Raw genomic sequence first — 20617 nt, 5'->3', positions numbered from 1 at the left:
TTATACTAATAAAAAAATGTAGGTTCTCGTTAAATAATCAAAACAAGATGGAAAAATTCAAAGAAAAGTATACCAAAATTCTTTTATACTCCCACTATCTGGAAATAACCATGGTTAAGCATTAAGTTTATATCTTCTAAGATTTTTTTGCTAACAAACATTTACTGGTACATTTTAGGTGCACATAATGATAACACGCATCATAGGGAAATTGCATCTGTAGTATTTCTTGTTTTTACAAAATATATAAGTGTACTATCTATTAAGGCTTTTAAAATTATATACATCATACATGTCTGTTCAGGTCAATGCAGTTGTAGCTATATTTCATTTTTGGTGACTGGGTATCTTTCTATGCAGCACATCTTCAGTTGAGTAGACATCTACATTTTCACTATTAAAAATAAAACATCAATGAATGTTATTGGACACATACCTCCATACCCTCAACCACTTACTTCTTTGTGACTCATTTTTAGAAATAAAATTGTGAGGCCAAAAGTGTGCAAGTCTGCAGCCCTTTTTATTTATGTGCAAATCAGCAACTTTATTATCAAAGAGTTCAGCATCACAAAATTTCTAATTCTAAAGGGTTTTCTTTACATAACATCATACTGTGATACAGTATTAGAAGAATCAGACACTACTTCCCATTCTAGTTGCTCTTACACTTGGGTAATTTGTTTTGAGCTAAAAAGTATAAATATCTCTGTCTTGTGAATGCTGTGCTAGATGAAAAGGAAGTCTGCAGGCCTTTTCAGTCTCAGCAGATGATTCCTAGGTTGCCCACCTCCCCACTCCTCAATCCATTTGCTGTGATATGAATTTGTCCCCTGAAAATTCGTGTGGTGAAAACTTAATCCCCATGCAACAGTGCTGGAAGGTGGGGCCTAGTGAAAGGTGTTTAGGTCATGGGGAAACCACTCTTCCGAATGGACAGTGCCACTATGAAGCACCTTGAGTCTGCAAGTATGATCTCTTGCTCACTCTCTCCTTCTCTGGCACTCCACTCTCTGCCATGGGATGATGCAGCACAGAGACCTTTGTCACATGGTGGTATCATGCTCTTGGTCTCCCCACCCTCCAGAATCATAAGCTAAATAAATTTCTGTTCACTGTAAATTACCCATCCAGTAGTATTCTGTGAAAGCAGCATAAAATGGATCAAAGTATTATTCTTTTTATTTTTCCCAAATAGTTGAAAAATAGAAACTTGTTTCTGTAATTGAATTTTTAAATTTTATCTTTGTAATTATTTTATAATCGAATCTTATCATTCAAATGTTATTTATTGTCTAACATGATGCCTAGCAAACACTGGACGTTTCCCAGATGGAAATGAAATTATGCTTCCTGAGTTCTGGAACACTAACCTGATGGCACACTTGGTTGGTGAAACTAAGGTATGTGTCCATTAAATGTTTCCATGTCCAACCCCAGGGCAATGTGACCCAGATTAATTATTAATAAATGGGCTCAGCAGATTGTTGAATGAAGTTGAGGTCTTCCCTCCACTAGAAGCATTCATATACCCATAGGCTCAGCAGGACAACAAAGAACCTGTCAGGATTCTTGCAGAAGAGCTGCCTGCATTCTGTGACTAGGTACCCCACATTATTTTTCATTACTTTACAATCTGTCTCTATTTGATCGGTCAATCCAGTTCAACAATTAGGTGGGAAGAAAAAGAGTCAGACTGATTGTTTCACTTTTCTGTAAGAATTGATTGTTCAACTTGGACAAAAATGTTGATCCCATTTTGCATGTGGAGATAGTCAATTTAGAAGAATTGTTCTTGTTGGTTTGAACCCAGGGAGACAGAAATTAAATCTGACACTGCAGCAGAGGCTGACATGTGGGAGAAGGTGAACGAATCACTAAAATCCTTAGAGTTTTCCCCTCTGGTTCCTTAGCATCTTGCAATCTGGTTGCTACAGCAGAGTGATATTAATTATTGACAATTTAATAAACATTAAGCAAACATTTATAATTGGTGGTAATTCGATGGTGCAGAATCGTTGACTCTGGCCAAGGGAATCATGAAAGATATTGAATAACAGGTGTAGTTGAAAAAAAAAAAACAACAACAAAGGCCCTGAAAACAAGGTCTATCCAAGTTGGGCCTCATTATCTGGGCAGGGAAGTTAAAAAGAGGAATCCTAGGGACCAACTTTCTCCCCTTGGGACTCTCAGGTCTAGTCAGGAGGAACAGAAGCCAGCTGGAAGCTACCCTTTGGCCTGCATTGGGGTGAGGAATGTTTCCAAAGAAAGCATTCACTGTACATACAAACTGTTGTTTAAAACTGAGAGCCAGGTGAAAGGCACAAGCACCGTCTCTTTGCATGCCTCATATTGGAAGTAATCTTGGGAAAATGCAAAGGATAATACAAAAGGAAAACTAGGAAGTTCATATTGTGGAGATTAGAACTGGAGTCGACAGAAAGAGATCAGAGAAATGCAGAGAAATTTTTCATCCTTAGAGCTTCGTAAGTAATATGAGACTCGTCCAGTGAATCTGAAACTCACACTTCCAGAGAAAAGGTAGGATGATGAGGGATCTGGCCAGTCCTTGGTGAATGCAAAGGAATCCCCTATGCACTGCAGTAGAAAGGTGCAAGCTTTATGGTTCAGAGGTGGATGGGAGTCCCTGTCAAGCAGGCATGATAGAAATTATTGGATTAAGCACATGGGAGGTGACAGAAAGCCCACCCTCGCCCCAGTTTATTAAACTCACCAACCATATCTATCTCTATTGTTCTTAGTGGTACAAATAAAAGCATCAGATATGACCAGGAAAATGTATTTTAAGATTTATGAAATCTGAAGCAAGAAACCAAATGATTTGGAAGCACAGTTGGTACTTTCATTGCTTCTTCATGTCAATAGATAGGATTTAGGAGAAGGGGAAGCCAAAGAGATGAAGAATAGGCTCTGCAGATGGCATTGTGGGCAGGATCTGGGTTGTTAGATCATGGCTTAAGATGCCAAAATTGTGGAATAGTGGCTAAGGATAGAGTGCATCTCATAAGGACAGGAAACAACTCACCCAGCAGCTCACTGATGACATCAAGAATGTTTTAATAGTTCAAGTCTGGTGAAATGTTGATAACCTTCTTGGGACAGATACAGAGATAGGCTGATCTGCCCTAGCTGCTACCCCCTAGATATTAAACTCTTTCACACCCACCTGCGTTTAAACCAAGGCCACACTCCTCTCACCATGCCCCAGCCAATAGACTCCTGTAATGAGCACTCTTTGCTCCAGACCTCTCTTTCAGCTGTCAGACACTCAAGAGACAGACATGCAGTTACTCTGCACAATCCTGCTCCATTTTTTCCTTTTTGGGGGGTTTTGATTCTCTATCTCCACCCAAGCATCTGGCTGCCAGATCAGCAACTGGGGTTCAGACTGAGCATGATGTAGCTCATGTAGGGGTCATATTAATCTGATAAAGAAGTAAAGGGACTATTCCCCCAAAGAATCTGCCAGAATTAGTTAACATTTACCAAGAAAAATTAGAGATTACTTGTGGGACTGATGCTGTGGGTCTTCCAACACAGGAGCACACTGACTTGGGGCATTCTCTAGCATATTAGATTTAAAACCCAGACAAGGGCCCCAGGAGGTGGCACAAACCAGTTGGTAGGACAGCTCCTAGGGCACTGGAGAAAGCTATGGCCCATGCTAAGCAAGGCTGAAATGCCTGAATTGTCATGGCAGATGGCAGAGGAAAGGATCAATGGGCTTAGAGTAACAAGATGCTGCAACAGATATATCTTATACAATCAGAAGGCCCAATAAACTCTATGCTCACAAAGAAGGACCAAAGGATACACAGTTCATGAAGGCTGTCAGGAATGTGGTGGTGAGGGGCATCAGCAACACTAAGAATCTCAGAAGTGGCCACTCTTCGCAGTCCAGGGCTAATGGTAAGGAGTAACTGTCACAGAGCTGGGATCAGTGACAGTAAGGGTGATGACAGAACTTTGAAAAAGTAGAAGCAGTCTTCAATGACTAAAGCCAGTGGCTGTAATTATTGAAATAAATAGCAATACAGGAGAAGCAGGTAAGGACTCAGAGAGCTGGGATGATGGTTAAGAGGATTTGGATGGCATCTGTAGGGCCCAAGAAGACAGCCAATAAAGACATTGGTTAATATATATGTAATCAAAATAAAGGGGAAATGATGAAAAGGAGGCTAGGAGAGGTCATCCCAATTAATAAGTCATGATACACTGTCCAGACCCTGAGTTTGTTGATTACAGAAGTAGCCAGTTCCCAGGAGGGACCTGGCAACACCATGTAAATACATACTGCAATGGGCCTCCTAGTCCTTCCCCTTGGGGATATATGAATTTACTTGGGTGACTGTACATTAGGGAAATAATAATACCTTAACCTGTTTTAAATTGACAGAGAATAATTGTATATACTTATGGGGTACAGGATATCTGAACTTTTGGAGGATAATTGGGCACAGGCTCTGAGTTGACATTTCTATCCAGGGACCTGAGCCCTCATTACAGCGAAGGCAAGTAGCATCAGGTAAGAAACAGAGTCCTGGCCAAAATCCAACTTAAAATGATTCCTCAGGGTCCAAGAACATATCCAGTAGCCAATTCCCCAGTTCCCAAATGTATATTGGGATTGGAATATTCTGCAACTGGGATAATCCTCACTTTAGATCCATTGTCAGGGATAAGATCTAGACACTGAAGAAAATGTAGAAGCCTCTGTGATTGACCTCCCTATAAACCCAATCGAGATAGTGAAAACAAAAATACTAACCACCACATTTGGGGAGCAGGGGTGACAGATGAGTGCCCCTGTTAAAGATCTAAACATGCAGGGATGGTGATCCCCAATATAGCTGTTTAATTTATCCATCTGACTCTGGAAGAACTGTTTGGAATGGCCAGCTGATGCACCATTTGCAAAGACAGAACAGTGTCCTCGAAGATGCAACATATGCCATGGATTAGACACCTCCTTGCAATGCTAAATAAAACTGTACCCAAAGGCATAAACACACGGATCTGGGAAACAAGGGATGGAACTAGGAGTGGTTCATTTACCATCATTCCTAATGACCCCTTGGAGATCTCTGTTCTTCCCATCCATGGAATTCTGGGCTATGCAGGATTAATAGACCTGGTCCTTAAAGGATTTCTTAGACCACAGTTAGGGCTGCTGCCTAGGTACTTTGAACTTTTGCATCCAGTGACCAGCAGGAAAGGAAAGGAGTCACCATGGTGGCACTGGTGACTGAACCTGTTCAGCAGGAGCACATGGAGCATCCATTACACAATGGTGTCAGGGAGAAACATGTAAAGATCTAGGCAGTCATTTGGATGCTTCTATCCTTCCTTGCCATATTGCTTAATAACAATCTTTAATGGAACAGTGCAGCAGCTCTGGCTTGAGATGGTTGTGTTTACAGGAGAACACTTGGCCCAACCTTGAAAGTATGGTCAACCGACATCCTCTAGCTTTTCAACTCCATCAGCTACACCAGCTTTGAGCTGAGGTCACAGTGCTCTGTAGGTAGTATCAGCCAATGATTAAGTAAGACTACCCACCCAGCTAACTCTGCCAATGCAGGACTATTCTAAAGACTAGCTTGGTTCTGGACCTCTTTGTTGAGCTAACAGAAACTTTGTCGGCTCTATATCACATCCCTTTCCCCTGCCCAATCCTGCTCTCATCAATGGCTATCATTTCCTACAAGACTTTTGTCCACCTAACTCCACCTCCACAGCTGCATCCCAGAAGGAACGAGTCAACTCACTGTTGAAACCAGGTGATTTACATGAAGGTTGATTGTACCAGTCTTACCAGTTAGGAGTATTTTGAGCATTTTCATGTTTAAAATTTTAAAGAAGAAAGACAATTGAGAAGGGGGGGAAATAATATTTTAAACACTGAGCATAGATGAGAAGAAATAAAAATGTTTAGAAAAGTCATGCTATAATTTATCACTTCTAATGCTGTGAAAACCTGATGATACAACATCAAAAAATAAATGAGTGAGCAGTTTTTTTGTTTTTTTGCTTTTTTTACTGGAAAGCATACAGCAAAGAAAAATGTTATAATCTTAGATGTCTTATTTTACGCCAGTTAGCAGAGCACGAGTAACAAAATAAACTGAAGATAATTTGAAAGAAATTCTTACAAGATAGGGCAATAAATATGACCTTCTCTCACCAAGCTTGAGAAAGAAGAAACACAAAATTGAAATATGTTGATGGAACCATATGGTTCTATTCAAGACGAATAGCCCTGTTAGGGGAAGATATTATGCAGAATGCTGTATCAGGAAGATAGACATCTCTGTAAAAACCAAGGACCTACAGATGGATGTAGATTGAAGAGCGATTAGATAAGGAGACAGGAATAGAAGGAATATTGTTGCAGTGTAGGCCAGCATTTCTCAAATCTAGGTAACGATCAGAATTGCTTAGGAAACCTTTCAGATATAATTTCTTGGTCCCCTACTATGTTACAAGTTCTGGACACTGGACCCTGAAATGTATATGTTTATAATTCCCCAGTTGAATCCCTAATACACAGGCCAGGCCAGCAGGCCCCATGAATAAAAAGGTTGGCAGATTCCTAACAAACACATTGTTTTTCTTAAATTTCTCTGGGCACAATTTTATAATACTGGGCAATTTCAACACTCCAAACATTGACTAGAAGCCATATTTAGCCAAAAGCAGAGGAGCAGAAAACTTTCCTTATTAAGTTTCTATTAAGATGGAGCATTTGAAGGGGAAAACTACTGCCCTCAATTTAATTGTGACCAACTAGATTAAAGTAATGTTTAACAAAGAGGATGAGAGAAGAGCCTCAGAGAAAAGGTCACTGGGCTCACATAGTCTGAACCAGCAGATGCAAAGACAGCATAATTCAGAGATCAAATCTGAAAGTAAAGAAAAACATAATTCCAAGGGATGAGAAAGAAAGGGTCATTGTGTTCTGCATGTTTCAGAAGTTTCTCAGACATTCAAATTTCACCAAGCAGTTACAGGTGGGGTCAGTGATAAAGGGGGCGGGATCTAAAACAAATACCAAAACTCAACAAATAAATACAGAAACAAATAAAATTAATTTATCACTTTATTATAATTTCAGCTTTGATTGTCCACCGAGGGTCTTTCTAAAAAAACATACAAGGCCTTTCCTCACTCCTTGAAGTTTGTATTCATTCAACTTGTCTAGCATAGAAAATCAAGCAAATTTTAAAGTCTCCCAGAAGGCTCTAACATTTGACTGCAAACTACTGCTCTGGAAATTTAGATTTTAAAGGACAGAATGAGGATTCAAACCAAAATTTTTTAAAAAAGTATAAGAAAGTAACACAGCATTTTATCAAAATGACCTAAAGTAAGCAAACAAACAAAAAATGCAAAAACAAAATTGACATACTCTCCTACTATGTTTGGGATAAGTTAGAGATCAGACAAGATAGGCCCACTGTCTGGGAAGAAGCCAAGAAAACTCAGAAAGCCTGAAATGAATCACTATCTTTCCTATTTTCTAAAATGGCCAGAAAATGGATTCTGCAAACTAGGGATGATTGAGTTTGATATGGAACTCAAACAAGATTCCAAAAGGTATTACCAAAGCACTGTTATAATAGGCACCCAAATGACAAAGAGGTGATTATAGGACCCAGCATGGGTTCGTGAGAACAAGTCCTGTTAGACCAGCCCATTTCCAATCCTCAGCAGGGGTCTGGCAGATGAAGACAATGTGCTCACATTTCCATTCAGGATTCTGGACTTCAGCAACACGATAGGCAATGTGTGTAATGGTATACTTGTGGTGAAGATGGAGAACCTCCGAACATTTTAGTGGGTTTCTATGAAGGCATCATACCCAAAGAATACCCATTGAGAAATTGATGTTAAACCTGGGGAGGCGTTCCCAAGTCCTAGTGATATCTCTGCCACAGATATAGTTCACAGCCCTGTGAGCCCTCGTATTTTTATCAGTGACTTAGGTGGATGCACAACAGGCTGCTCCTCATTTCTACAGCAGACACAGGTGGGGTGATAGTTGATATTACATGGAAGAATCAGAGCCTCACAATATTTTTCATGGGCTGGAATGTTGCATTCATTTCTGGGCCCACTATTAAAAGTGTGATATCCAACTTGCAATACATCTTTAGGGAGAAACCCCAGCAAGTTATATGAAAAGCAAAATTTTTTTAAAATTGGCCTATTCGTTGAGAGAAGACAATGAGTGAAAAGATGCCTATCTTCCATAACTAGAAGTCTGTTTGTGGAAAAGGAATTAAACTTATGTGTCCTAAACTGATTCAACAAAGACCTGCAAGCTTTGGGGAGATGAAAGCCTACCTATGTGAAACCAAATATTAGCAATGTGTTGTTGAAAAATACAACCTCTTGTTCTTCATTACTGAATCCCACACCACTGTATACATTCTGGCAGAGGCTGGCTGCTCACTACAAGGATGGTGTGCCGGAAAATCCAGCTCCAAATAAAACTGGATGACCTTGAGGGACATTTAGATCCTGGTATGTATGACTCTAAGTATGTAGAGTAGACTTGCATAGCATATTAGCCACAATTCTGTCCATAGGGAGGGAAGGAGATGGAGCTATAAATAGGCTGGAAGGCAGCAGGAGTTTTAATATCATCTTGGATCGGGGGTCAATCATCCATTGTTGAGTACTTGATTCCATTCAGGAATCCAAAATGGGACAATCCATTGCCCACCTGGCAACTCTGGAGTGGAATCGCCCTTTTCCTCAATTCCAGTGTGGCCAAAACTAAACACACCCTGAACTCCAAAGGATGTCTAAGTGGGCCTTTTACTAAAGGTTTTGAGTTAGTCCTCGAGAAGCTGGTCCTGAGCAGGTATAAGGAATGGAGACTCGCTCTAGATGCTCTCTCCCTTACACCATACAACAGGACTCACACTATCAGCTTCCAAGACAGCCCATGTGGATTCCTCCTCTTTCACAGCACCTGTCCTGAGGTCTTCTTCAGGATGCTCCCCAGTGCCCTTGAACCCTTTCTCTCCAGAACCTCTGCACCTTTAGATTAACAGACGACAGGCTCTTCTGAAGATCCTGCTGCCTTGAGCTTCAGCTGGCTGGAGTGGAATCTTTCACTGAGATTTCAGGTATTTGTTGGTTCCATGATGGGAAAAAGCATGGAAAGAAGTAAAAGTGGATGCTCTTTAGGGGGCATCAGGCAAGGGATGAAGAGCTGGGTTTGTCCATAGTTTTACCTCTCTCCACTGACTACGATCTGGCTATTTATGGAAAGTCTCTGAAGAAAACATACTTTGCCCTGCAAAAATAAAATTCTTCCTGAAGACCACAAGTTTGGATCTAGGAGTGCATATTTCTCTTACTGACATACCTCAGATCTACTGCAATTCTTATGAGCCAGAGCATGGAGATGGCTCTACCCTCCACACTAAACCCTACGCTGCTCCACACCTATCCGCTTGTGAAAATGTAAGATTACCAGCTGTGTTTGGCTCCATCTAAGCCAGGAAAATGGCCCTTGCTATCCCTGATATCCCTGGGGCATCTTGGGGTCCTGGACAGAGTACCTTGCTAGCTTCACTAGGATCCAGCTACATGTTTTCCTTAAAGTAGTTTTCCAGGTAGCTTGGTAAAGAAACTGGGTTCCCTTCTGGAGAAGTTAAATCTCAATTGTCCTCGGGCTTTTTTCCCAGATGAGGAATCTCCAGGATGCTTGTTAGACTAATCCCAGAGCACATAATAACAGAGTGAGGACTGAACTCTATGAAGCTGGCCATTAATTCATCTGTCTGTATCTGTAGGTTAGAAAACACTGCAAAACCTAGAAAGGGAATGATATTGAAGCCACTGCCCAAATAAGGCCCGGGAATTACTAACAGATTTAATTTATCCAGATTATCCCCTGGACACTCACTATCTCATGAAATGGATATTGCTGCACATTTATTAATATTGAACTTAATGCTCTTTGCAAAAATGTTAATCACACAATCACCTGCTCAAATGCTTGTATCAAATGGTCAGGCCACTTGAGCTCCACTGGTTGATTCTGAGCTTCAAGAAGGGAGAATTTATATGTAGGGAATCTTCAAATGGAGATGTCACTTTAAACCAATGTAATTTTAAAGGCAGGAAAATAAGTTGTAACTTGTGCATGCTAAGTGTAGCTCCCATTTGCACAGAAAAGAAAAAAGAAAAATAGTTCCAGATGATGATCATGATGGTGATGACACTCATTCGACACTTCCTGTGTGCCTGTCCTAAGCATTTCATGCACTTGTAGTAATTTAACCCTCACAGCAGCCCTGTGAAGTAGTACTTTATTCCTGTGTTACAGATGAGGACATTGAGGCAGAGAGTGGATAAGGAGCTTGTCTGAGTTTACACAGCGGATAGAGGCAGACCTGGAACTGAAGCCCCGGTGAGCTCCCTGTAGGACTACTCTCTTGATCCCTGCAGGGAACACTTCTGAGTTTCCATCCCCAGCCTCTGGAAGGAAAGACGCAGGCTGCACATTAAAGGAGGTGTTGACTCTAAGGCAGCTTCCCTTGTTCATGCCTTCATTCATTCAATTCATTTCTTGGTTAGACATCTCTGCCACACTAGAAGATGGGGACTGCAAAGGTCCAAAGGGCACAGATTTCTTACACTATTGCTCTCTCTTTTTTTTCTCAGTCTTGCATCATTTCTTCTTTTAAAGCACTAGCAAATCTTTCCACCAAAGAACAGAGGACCATCTCATCAGGAAACTGGGCCACAGATGAGAAATGAGGCGCACTGGATATGTCACCCGCTTTGCAACTGCCCCAGGTCTGAAGTTCACTTCTGGGGTACATCTCCATGAGTTTGCCAAGACCTGTCCACAGGGACTCCCTGGCTGATAGTGCACATCTCTTCCCAAGTCCAGTTCTGGGAATGGCCACGGGAGGACTACTGACACCATGAAGTCGGCAAATGCTACAACTCAAGATATGCATGTGTGCATGTGATCTTTCAAGTGCCAGCTTACCAGCCTGTCACTGCACACGCTATGGGCTGCCTCCCTGAGAGACACAGTGACAAGCCTCGTGCCATTCTGCTTTCTCCAGTAACTGCATTTAGGATAATGCAGAGTACACACTTGTCTTCGCTCATGATTCCCTCCAGAGCTATTATCATCTGTCAAGCAGAACTTTCATTATGAACATTTTCCCTCCAAAGAGGCACTAAACCACTGAAGTTAACTGACTCACGACTTCCCTCATCACAGGCACAGACCCAGCATCTCTTCACATCTGCTGACTCCCTCCCCAAAATTCCCAGCTTGCATTTTTGCTTCATTCTTCCTCTCAGCTCTGTTGAATCCTTTACTCCTGGCATCAATTAGAGCTACAGTTATATTTGCCTTTGAATCCTAGTGGAATTCCCTTTAAGCCTCAGTTTTACCATCTGTAAAATGGGGAGCATAGTAGAACCCAATCTCATGGAGTCAATGAAGATTAAACTTTTAAAAGTATATAAAGCATACATCAGACATCTAGACAAAAGAAGTTGCTGTGATTCACACCTATAAGCAAATGGCTCTGTCGTGATACTTTGACACTTTCCCAATGCCTGCTCCCAGACAGGAATAATATAACTACACGTAAGTACCACTTACTTCTCTGTCTCCTTGATGTTGTTCAAATAGATCCATTATTCTAAGCCTTTCTATACTTATTGAACTCCTATAGGTCCTTGAAAATCCTACTCAATTGCCACCTTCTATGTAAAATATTTGCTAAACCTAGGTTCCTCAAGTGTCAGCGCCACTTTTTCCTTCGCATTATTATCACTTTGTCTGAAAGGTTCGGAGAACTCCACTTCTTTGGGCTGCAATATAGAATTGTTGTTACAAAGGTAGATGCAATCTGGGAAAGTCATGCATTTTTCTAGATTGATGCATTTCCAATTAATTCTGCAGCATCATGGGATCACAGTGCTGGAAGGTTCCACAGGTCACAGACTGATATGCACACTTCTCAATGAAGATATGAAGACCCAGAAAGCTGATCTCACAGAGCTGCATGAAGAATCAGGATGCTGTGACTATCTGGCTGATATTCTGTGTATCATGCCAGGCTCTTAGAGGAAAAGGGTAAAGCCTAGCAAAGGTAGGCCAATGGCTCCAAAGGTATTAGAGAAACTTCCGCAGAAGGACTGGCAAGGTGGCAGGGGTAGCCAAGAGATCAGGTCAGCCAGGGGAAGCATACTGACATGGGTGTGAGGACAGGGAGAGAATCAGAATCAGGCAAAGGGCTCCAAAAGTGTTTCTGGAAGCAAAGTCCTACAGAGAAACTATCTACTTGCTCCATCCTTTTGTCCAGATTGGCAGTGTCCCAATCTCTAGCCTTTGCCAAACCACAAACAGCCACGTGCAGGAAGCCCATCTTGCTCTACCATTCAGGATGTGAGCTTTTTACATTTCCTAACGGCTACCCAGTTTCCTGTCCTTGGAAGATGTCCTGAAGTCTAAAATAACTAACACCAACTCCTCACTTCTCATTGCCCTCGATTCCTTTATTCTGCTGTGCTTTTTTCAGTTCCAATGTGCTTCTCACTGCTTGAAATTATGTTATTCATTCATTTTCTTATTTATTACATATTCCCACATGAGAGGGAATGGCTGAGAATTAGGATCTTTGTCTTCTCCTACACTGTGCAGTTATCCAGTAAGCACTGATTGAGTGAATGAATAAAAGATATAACAATAACATTTTAGGTTATTTCCCATATTTTAATAGATATCTGTTTTTTGCTCCCTACTTTTTGTGGGCATTCATTCTGTTTTTCTTTTTCTTAAGTTTGATGTTAGTACACTAACTGCGATCCTTTCTGCTTTTGTACTCTAAGCATAAACTTTCTAAGTATAACTGCATTCAACACCATTCAGTTCCAAGTGTTTTAAGTTTTTCATTTAGATGTGTTTTTTTTTGGGGGGGGACCCACAGTTTATTTGGAAGCAATGTGCATATGTATATATTTGTCTAATTTTCAAATGAATGGGGGTTTACCTGTATTTTTAATATACTATTTCTGATTTTATTTGTGAATTCAGACCACTGTAATGGTAGGTTTAATATTTTGAAATCCAGCATTTATGGCTTAGCTTTCAGGTAAGCTCCTAGAGCAGAATGCCATGTTCCATATAAGTGTAGTTGACCAAGCTTGCTAATTGTGCTGCTCAAAATTTCGGTTTCCTTTTTTCTGGATGGCTATTTTTTTCTTTTTCTTTTTCTATTGCATTTTTAGCCTCCAGCTGTTTGCAAATTAAATCCTTTGGTCTACCTTTTAGTTATTACCTTTTCTTTTAAAAATATAAGGACTATATCTATATCTGTAACTAATTTAGCCTCTCCTATCTTACATGCTATTGTTTCACAATATTAAAAATGACCTTCTTTCCTTCCTTTTTTTCTAAATCAATATTTTCATTGTTACTGCATCCAACATACCTCTTATATAACGAGAAAGAAAACCCCTTATTCAGGAAAGAATTAGAATCATAACCAAACAAAGCTGTTTTAATAAATGAAATGTTATGGAATCAGAGCAAGATATGCCTGAGAAAATAGGAACAAAGTGGAAAGAACGTTTGCAAAACACAAAAGATAGCAGTTATAGAAGAGCAGCATCAGTTTACTTCCATCCCTCAACAAGGTAACAACAGCTACTCAACCAAACTCTGTACATGAACATAAAAATAGCACAATGCAAAACAATATCAATACTTTGTTTCTTACAGTGTCCCTCCACCCAGGCCGATATATTGAAGTACTAAGTCCCAGTATCTCAGAAAATGACCTTATTTGAAGACAGGCTTTTTATAAAAGTAATCAATTTAAAATTAGGTCCAGGGTAGATTCTATTGCAGGATGACTACTTGCCTTAAAAGAAGGAAAAGTTCGGACCTAGTCAGAACTTCTGTGAAGGCAGAGCTTGCCAGAAAACCACTAGAAGGTAAGAGAGTGGGCTGGAAAAGTTTCTTTTCCCAGCCTCAAGAAGAAGCCAAGACTGCTATCACCTTGCTTTCAGACTTCCAGACTCCAGAACTATGAGATAGTAAGTTTCTGTCATTTAACCTACTCAATTTGAAATACTCTGTTATGGCAGCTCCAGCACATTAACATAGAGCTACTCTCTAGAATTCTACATAATGTCTGAATTAGGAGAAAGAGCCCACCTCGTGTGCTATGTGGAGGGAGTTCAGATCTCAGGTATTTTTACTGTCTAGAGTAACCTGGAGAGAGCAGGAGGGATCCTATGACCTGAGTTCATTTCCACTCCATCCAACATTCCCAGAATAGGACTGTGTTCTCTGCTATTAATATTGCAGTTTCCCAGAGCAATCCTAGAACAAAATCACTCTCCTTCAAAATGCTCTTTACCTGAAAAAGCAGTGTTCTTACTGACACTGCACTTTAAAAGTGTTCTGAAGAACAGCTAAGAGCATCCTGGCTATTAAAATCCAGAAGTCGGTTAACCAATAAGGATATAAAGACACCAAGGGATGCTGCCGACTTTGGCAAGATCATGCAGCAATTTGTGCCAGAGACTGGAATAGAAACCAAAACCCCAGTGTAGAGTGTGGTGAAAGGCCAGGGTGACCTGCAGAAATCGACCTTGTCAGTCTCTGAGACATGGGCCAGTGGATACCACCTTTAGGCCCAGGAAGCTCCTACTGTAACCCAATATATCAAAAATATTATTTTAATATATAATCAATGTTAAAAGTTATTCATGGGATACTTTTTTGATGAAGTCTTAAAATTTTGGTACTTTATATTTATAACATATTTGATTCAAACTAGTCACATTTCAAGAACTAAATGGCCATATGTGCCTGGTAGCTACCATACTGTATAGTATTTATTTCGAGTAGCCTAAAGGGTTTCAAATGATTGCTTATAATTTCAACCTTGGGACGTTGTAAGATTTTGAGAGGACAGGCATTTTCTGGGTACTTTTTAGGTATACAGTACAGTTACATTCATCATTGGGATCTTGCACCTTTATATGACAGGTCTTGGTTCTCATTTTGCCCCATACTCCTGCCCTCCCTTCACCCCCTCCACCTTCCCCTATTTACAAAGACTTTGTTTCCATTTTCTCCTTTTCTCATATTTTTTCTTTTCCTCTACCCTTCCTACTTCCCATACACTATTAGCCCTTTTCTTCCTATTTCATATTATCGGTTATACAATTTAGATCTTACACATTTAGTTTTTCACACCAGAGAAACTAGATGATAGACATGTTCTTATACATTTCATATTCCTAATTAGGTTCATAAAAGAAAATTTCAGTAAATTCTATTTTCCCCATTAGGTTCTTCTTGAACTCAATTCCCGACTGTACACAGTTGTTGTAAAAAGACTATCCCACCCTCCTTTTCCCGCATTTGCTTCAAGGGCATCTATTTTCTTTCTTCCTCTTTAAAAGGCAGTTCTTCAGTGAACCAGAGCTGAGACAAGACGGCCTCTCCAAAACCCACAGAAGACTTGTCCATCCCCCTGCTAGCTTACCTAACATGGTCCTCTACCTCAGAATATTGCTGTCTCCCCTACAAATGACCTATTTTATAAAGAGGGAATGTTTCTTATCTCTACTAGCACAAAAAATACCTGAGACAATCAATTTTTAAGAGGAAAGGTTTATTTTGGCTCATGGTTTCAGAGGTTTCAGTATGTGGTTGGTTGGCCCTACACCTTTTGAGACTCTGGTGAGGCAGAATATCATTGTGAAAGTGTACGGTAAAGGAAGCTGCTCACCTCATGGCAACTGGAAACAAAGAGAAAGGAGATAGGGGTAGGATCTCAATATGCCCTCCAAGGCCACATCCCCAGTGACCTGATATTATTCTACTAGGCCTCATCCACTGAAAGTCTCACCACCTTCTAATAAATAGTACCATATGCTGGAGACCAACTCTTCATACCTGAGATTTCTGGGGGACACATGTCCAAGTCATAGTACCTATATTCCCAATACTTAAGCACAGGGATACATATGACATCACAGTTCAGTTTCCCCATACAGAATAACCTGGGAAAGAAAGAAAATGAGAGAGAAAAGCCAGAGAAATCAAGACAAGAATGACAGCATCTTTTATAACCTATAATCTTGGAATAATGCATCTTCATGCTTGCCACGTTACTGATCACACAGACTACTTCTGGCTCCATGAAGGAGGGCTCTGAACAAACTAAGAGCACCAGGAGGTGGAGATCAATAGAAGTCCAATAGAGTAAGGAATGAAACATACAACTTCTAGACAATGCAAGTCATGCATTTCATCTTCTATGGTACTTAAGCCATTCACAGTGCCCTTCCATTCTCTGTACACACATTATCCTATCACACTGATACTGCAGCTCATATCTGTACCATCAAATCATTTCTTCCTAGCTTCACTCAAGCTTCACATGAGGCCAGGTCCAAAATCTAGAAGTTCATCAACTTACACTAACTATGCAGAAGTGGGCATTGGTATGGATAAAGTCACTTTTTGGTAAGCTAACCCTAGCAAAATGAGTAAAAAATAAACATCACTGGAGAGCATCTTTGAAAAGAGGGAAAGACCTAATAATGAGACAGCAGAAGACCCTAAAATGCCAACAGAAATAAAGCTGCACTTAGAAAAAATTACTAATAATCTTAAAATATGGGTTCATTGCAACAGGTGATTCATATTCTCCAATCACTCTCTTTATGATACGTGGCGCCATCTATGCACCAAAGCTATGAAAATGTCAAAACTGTTTCACCACATGGAGACCAAGCACCTAGCATTAAAAGTCAAGCCTTTGGAATATGAACATGAAACAGAAGCAACTATTGAAGGCCACCACTTCATCAAAAGTGTCTGCATTGAGAGCATCATTCTTAGTGGCTAACCACATTGCCAAAGCTAAGAAGTCCTCTGCCATTGGTTAAGAGTTAACTCTGCCTGCTGCTAAGTATATTTGTCAAGCACTTTTAGGAGAAGCTCCGTTTCAAAGGTGGCACAAGTTCCTGTTTTGGCTAGCACCATAACTAGATGAACTGATGAAATAGCAGAGGATTTTAAGGTACAGCTGTTAGAAAGGATTAATGAGTCACTGTGCTACAAAATTCAGGTTGATGAGTCTACAAATTCTGAGAACAAGGCAACCAATAATGTTTGTTTTGTGTGATGCATTTTTTCAGGAGGGTGTGCACTATATTATGTGCACTTTTGTTAGCAACTAAAACGACAGTTGCAAAACTATCCAGTCTTCAAATGATTACATACAAGGAAAATGGAATTGATCATTTTATGTCAGTGTATGCACCAATAGATGCTGCCATGACTCCATGGCTTTCTGGTTTCACTGCTGCCATGGGGTCGCATGGCTGAAGGGTTCAAGGAAGTTGCTTCCTGAGTGTGAGTCTACACACTGTGTCACACATAGAGAAACACTGGCTAGCCAAAAGAATGTCACCTGGACTTATCATTCTGCCGAATGCAAAAAAATTATCCACCCATTCAAGTACATACCCTTAACTCATGTCTGTTCACAAAATTCTGTGGGGAAATGGACACAGAGCTCAAGCACCTTCCCTTATACACAGAAGTGAAGTAGTAAATCACTGCCAGAGTTTTTGAATTACAAGAGCTGCTCCAGAGATTTCTTTAGAGAAATGTTCACCCAAGCAGCACATTTCAGTATTTTCAGGACAACTGTAAGTCTCTGTACATTCTGGATTAAAGTCAAGGTAGAATGTCCTGATATTGCCACAAAAGCACTGAATAACCTGCTTTTACTTTCAACATCCTATCTTTGTGAAGCAGGGTTTTCTGCAGTAGCAGCCACCAAAATGGAATTATAAACTAGACTGTACATAAGTAACATACGTGTCACTGTCTCCCATAACCCTCATATGGGACTGTATAGTTTCAAGAAAACAAGATTAGAGTTTCCAATGATTCTGCATTATGGTGAGTTGTACAATTATTTCACTATATGTTGCAATGAAATAATAGTAGAAACAAAATCCACAATGAATATAATTCTTGATCACACACACACACACACACACACACACACACACACACACACAGTCTGTGCAATTTGGTACCAGTCCCTGGCCTAGATGTTTGCAGGTTTATAGCAATAAATCCATTCATCACAATGAACTGTGATGCATTTGTCCATATCAAGGGATGAACAAAGGAGGCTGGTTAGAAAGAGAAAGCAGAGACCCTCTTGAGAGAACTTCCTGTAAAAGGTGCGAGAGCATAGGAGGGTGTATGCTGAAGTAGAGGTGTACATGTGAGTTGACAAAACCAAATTATACAGAGTCCTGGAAGTTTTACTATGTACCTCCTGCTGAGAGAATGTGTCTTGGGTAGAAAGTGCTCTCCATCTTTCCATGAATATGTTGCCTGGGTGGATTAACAAAGATCTGCTGGGGTGAGTGAAGGTTACTGCTTGACAGCAACACATTCCTACAAGTCCATTAGTGCTTTGAAGCTCAGTTATGCCAGCATACAAAGAAAGTCATAAAAGAAAAAACCTGAGACCACCCATTGGTGGTCACAGCTTACAGCTCACCTCTCAGGGATGACTGATGTCAGGGCAAGGACAGATGCCCCCGCTTTCTGTGTTTCTGGGAGAAGATTAGCCTGTTTCTATGGACAATGGTATCTCCAACAACTCCAGTATTGAGAAGAACATTCTCACTACAAAGTGATACCCTGTGAAAATTTCTGCCTCAAAGTTATTGTGTGGCCCAGGCTTAGCTAGCAATGAAGTCCTAAGTGACCAGGAGTGATTTGTAGACTCAAGGAAACATCCTTAGGGAGTTTCAGAAAAACAAAATGTGGGGACAGAATTCTGGAAGCAATTCACTATTTTGCAGCCAGCCAAGATATTTTCTTAACTTTTGTCTCGTTTGTGTGAGCAGGCAAGTGAAACACGGTTATTTCTATTAAACATCCTTGACTATCCTGCTAAAGTCACTAGAGGAAGTTTGAGGATGGTGCCATGAAAACAGAGCAACAATGTCAGACCATCTCACCAGATATTACACAACTCAGTAAGATAAATCATATAGAGGCAATCATTGCAATAGCTTCCATTTTAGAGTATCACAGAAACGTCTTCAAGAGAAATGATCCCATGCCTTTGGCAGAAGAGTTGGACTAAGTATGGAAGCCAAATAATCATCTGCCAACACAGAGGTGTCAACGCACCTATCTTCTCTCCTCCCTGCGGAAACTTCCCTAAAACATAGGTGAGAAACAAAATGTGGCACAAACGCAGAGATAGAAAGAGACTTGGAGAAGACATGAAAGCATGCAATTGATGTCAACAAGAACTGAGAACTGCAATGAGATGGATTGAAGGTGACAAATAGATCAGGGAAAGCTGAAACTTTAAACTGCAGTAGAGGAAGCCACAAAAACAAGCTGTGTTACCCTGAAGAAACAAGGCATTCAAGATACAGATCCTCTCAAAAGGCAAGAAAAATGGAAATGATTGAAAGAATTTAAATGTAGCATTTAGATTCCCCAGATTCTGTCCTTACCTAATGCCATCAATGATTGTTCTTCCCCCATTACCTGAGAACACAGGAAGTCAAAGAGAGACTTTGGACTCTAAACACCACAGGGCAGAATGAGAGTCTGACTGCAAAATGGAAATGGAAGTGAACGGCTGCATCCTGGACATGAGGCCTCAATTTTCCCCCACACTGACTGATAGAAGATTGGCAGCCAAGGCAGAGGATTTGAGATGAGCTGTCCAACATGGTAGCTACTAACCACAGTGCTATTTAAATAAAATAATACATTTAAATAAAATTAAGAATTCACACTATCATTCTCTCTAGCCACAGTTCAAATGTTTAATAGCCATATGCGACTAAGAGCCATGGTACTGGTCAGTGCTGATGTTGAGCTTTTCCATCACCATACAGGGTCCAATTATTTGGGGGGGTGCCACAGATCAAACTTGGGACCCTGCACTTGTAAGGCAGGCAGCAACATCAGTGAGTTAAATCCCTGGCCCCAGGGTTTAATTATTAATTAAATGAAATAATAATTAAGGCCTAATAATTATTTTCCCATTGAGATTCAGTTCCAATGAATAGAAAGTAGTGGAAACAATAATGCATGGAGCAGAAATCACAATTCCCATTCGCCCTTGCACACTCACGGAGACCCACAGCAACATAAAGAACAGTCTGGAATTGAAGCCAGAGGTAGGGTCTTCATATTGGAAAGGAGACTGGCCAAGAAGAGGACCAGGATATCTTGGACTAAGCTTGAGAGTCCCTCCTAGATGCTGGAGAAGATGCAGATCCCAATCAGGCAGAGCAGGCCTAGCTTAAAAGGAGGAGAGCACTGGATCATCACGGGGAAGCCACTGTCATGTCATGAGGACACCCAGGAAACCCCTAGGATGATCCAAGGAGGTCAGAACAGAAGCTTTTGGCCAAAACCCAACACTCAGACCACTCATGCATGAACTCAGAGTCAGCTTCACTCAGCTGTGGTCAAATCCTCAAATTACTACAATTCCATGAGACCCTGAGCCAGAACCGT

General features: G+C 40.6%; 2 long non-coding RNA genes across 7 annotated transcripts in view; one reads left to right on the top strand and one right to left on the bottom strand.

Annotated features, from left to right (window-relative positions):
• Positions 1–20617, bottom strand: part of LOC104861447 — a 125774-nt gene that overhangs the window by 93179 nt on the left and 11978 nt on the right. The gene's annotated exons all lie outside the window — the stretch shown is intronic.
• On the top strand, positions 1528–19996 carry LOC104861446. 2 transcript variants are annotated; one of them, XR_780042.3, is made up of 6 exons: positions 1528–1604; positions 8462–8547; positions 8999–9158; positions 10367–10450; positions 10705–11653; positions 16730–19996. It is a non-coding gene; the product is annotated as an uncharacterized LOC104861446 (long non-coding RNA). The 2 variants fall into 2 exon arrangements; XR_780041.1 differs by lacking the exon at positions 16730–19996 and adding an exon at positions 11972–12294.

Source organism: Fukomys damarensis, unplaced genomic scaffold, assembly GCF_012274545.1.
Source record: "Fukomys damarensis isolate Sample0158 unplaced genomic scaffold, DMR_v1.0_HiC HiC_scaffold_10, whole genome shotgun sequence".
NCBI classification, from domain to species: Eukaryota; Metazoa; Chordata; class Mammalia; order Rodentia; family Bathyergidae; genus Fukomys; species Fukomys damarensis.
Note: the sequence above shows the minus strand (reverse complement) of the source record. Positions and strands in the feature narration are given on the sequence as shown.